Source organism: Etheostoma cragini, chromosome 13, assembly GCF_013103735.1.
Source record: "Etheostoma cragini isolate CJK2018 chromosome 13, CSU_Ecrag_1.0, whole genome shotgun sequence".
Lineage (NCBI taxonomy): Eukaryota > Metazoa > Chordata > Actinopteri > Perciformes > Percidae > Etheostoma > Etheostoma cragini.
The window spans coordinates 23,186,451-23,189,074 of record NC_048419.1 but is presented as its reverse complement, the minus strand read 5'-3'; the positions used below and the strand labels follow the sequence as shown (position 1 = coordinate 23,189,074).

At 39.9% G+C, this 2,624-nt stretch overlaps 1 protein-coding gene across 1 annotated transcript in view; it reads right to left on the bottom strand.

The window, feature by feature from the left end:
- Positions 1-2,284, bottom strand: part of orai2 (ORAI calcium release-activated calcium modulator 2) — a 6,800-nt gene extending 4,516 nt beyond the window's left edge. The window contains exon 1 of the mRNA XM_034889041.1: positions 1,867-2,284. The gene's annotated coding sequence lies outside the window, so the exon portion shown is untranslated. The remainder of the gene's footprint in view (positions 1-1,866) is intronic.
- Positions 2,285-2,624: the final 340 nt, after the last annotated feature.

Sequence of the window (2,624 nt, the reverse complement as noted above, 5' to 3'; positions counted from 1 at the left end):
ATATATACAGTGTATGTATATATATATATATGTATGTATGTGTACATATATGTATATATGTATGTGTGTGTATATGTGTGTATGTGTGTGTAGCTTGGAGCCACACCCTGAAGCAACTCTGTTTTATTGTGTGTTTTAAAATGAATGGAACCATAATTTACTAACTGAACATTATGCTGTACCAAAGAAGAGCAAACTAGCCATTGAGACCATAAACTTATTAGGAAAATGGTTTTCTTAGGACATAAATCCAGTGAGAATTAGGAAAATGTTCCCATACACTTACATAGACAAACATCTTTTTAGAGCCAGAGGAGTCGGCTGGGAATGAGACAGAATACAGATTTAAGGCACTTCCACTTTGGCATCACTTTGAGGAGTTGTAGCATCTATTCAGCGACAGGTAATCTGCATACAGACTAAAGGACTGACGTTTTAGCTAGCTAGAAAACAATGAACACACACACACACAGTGTATAGCCTACTCATTAGGTCCAGACAGCACATTAAACTATTTCATTTTTGTTTATATCAATACACTTGGATTTACTAAACCAAAATTAGTCTTTAATTGTGAAACACAGCTCTGCTGGATTTACTCATTGTCAAACCATAAAATGGTATTTTAGTACTATTTACAAAAGTGTGTTTAACCTTTGTGGGAGCAGGTTGAAGAAGGTAATTGCTTATCCAAGGTTCATAAGTTAATGTTGTATTCTCAGTTTTGACTGACATACACGGAGCCCTAACCCCAACGACCATCCAACACTTTAGGGGATAAACTGGAACTGGACTGAGAGCCAGTATTTATTGCCCAACATCAGTGGACAACCTACGCTTCTGTGGCAAAAAGGGAGCAAATCCCTGCAGCCAGGTTCCAAAAGTAAAAAAGTAGAAAATAAGACCAGAGAGGCTGCTATACCACCATATTAATGCCCATAGTTTGGGAAAGATGTGTTCCAGGGACTTTAAGTTTGGCCACTACTGGGAATGTGAAGCTCTGACATGTCAGCTCAGCTGCCCCGCTTCCTGTTCATCTCCACTAACCACACATACTTTACAAACACAAACCACTGGTTTTTCGGGTTTGTACAAACGTGCACATTACATACAAGGTGACTTTGGAAGAAACCAGAAGAGGACATATTTAATGTGCCTTTTTTGGGTCTTGTAACTGTATGTGGGCTATTGGCAGCGCAGCTTTCAAAATAAACTGGAAGTACAAAGTTGGATTGTGGTCACAACTTCCAAAACAGCTGTGAATCTAAAAGTGCAGGACGTACACCACCTAACTTATAGGAAAGCGATCCCGTGATTTCCCAGTGGTAACACTTCAGCAGATGAGTGCATCTTTACGCCTCTATATATATTTAGACAAGTGGTGAGTTAGCAGGATCCGTTTACCAAGTTCTGCTAACAGAAAGCTAGTTTGCAATTATTAAAAAAGGAGCTGTACTAAAAATACGGGAATAAAACCAAACAGCGGGATGTGATTGCGCCCACGGATCTCAGAGATTGTTCCCTAATATGTGAAATACCTAGGTTTTTGCACGGCCACATGCACGCGCGGTCGGACTGGCTGTCAACCATTGACTGTACATGACATATGTGTTTGTCTAGTAGAGCCCGTTTAATCAACGTTCCTGCCATGCCGAAGTGCTAACAATATTGTAAAAGATTCTAGTGCATAAATGAGACATTTACTCCACATATCATGTTTATAAGCAGTAAGTTAAGGTGTAACGCTAACTCTATTCAACATAAGACACGGACTGCTGTAACGTTAGCTTAGCTTACAAATAAACACGGTTACTAATCTGAATTCGTTCCTCTGTTGTGCAACGGGGACTACTTCTTCCATCTTACCTGTCTGCCGAGGTGCCTGTTTAGTTATTCAAACTCCTAAACTCCAAGGAGGTCTTCTCTGCACACTGCACGAGACAATAAATGGAAACCGTCGTGTCCACTCGGAGTGTTTTGGTCGGTTCAACAACTTCCGCTCTTCGGATGCGGTTATCCACTCTTCGTTCAGCTTCCAGCAGTCGACACACGGTCGGTAACGGTACTCCTCGCGGTCATATTTAGCGTACCTGGGTGCTGGCTTTCCTCAGTTTCAGGTAAATTAACCAAACATCGGGCTTCTATGTTTTCGTGCCGTTCACAGAAGAGACCCGAGGCAGGAAAACTAAATCTGTTAAAGGACGATTTCCGGTTGGGCGTGTTGCTTTCAAAATAAAAGCACAAATGATTATTCTTTGGGTTGTAGGGAGAGCGTGCTTTAGTGCACCACAGTGTATTGTGTGTGTGTATGTAGTTTCTGGTCAGTTGTGGTAGAATTCAAAATAAGCAAGTGCCAATAGAATTACTCCTGGTCTAATCTGTGGGGGTGTTTCTTTTAATATCAACTAATCCCATTAAAAGTTCAAACAAAACAGCCCATTAGTTTGTCTCTTAATAATTGATCTCCTCTGGATTTATTAATTCCTACAAAAGATGTAAATCTTTTTTTCAGCAAACAAATAAAGAATTCTTTTTTAATTTTTTATTTCTCATAACAGCTGGACAGTTATTGGCAAACTTCTAACTTCTACTACACAAATGAAGACAGTCAATGATAAAGAAGA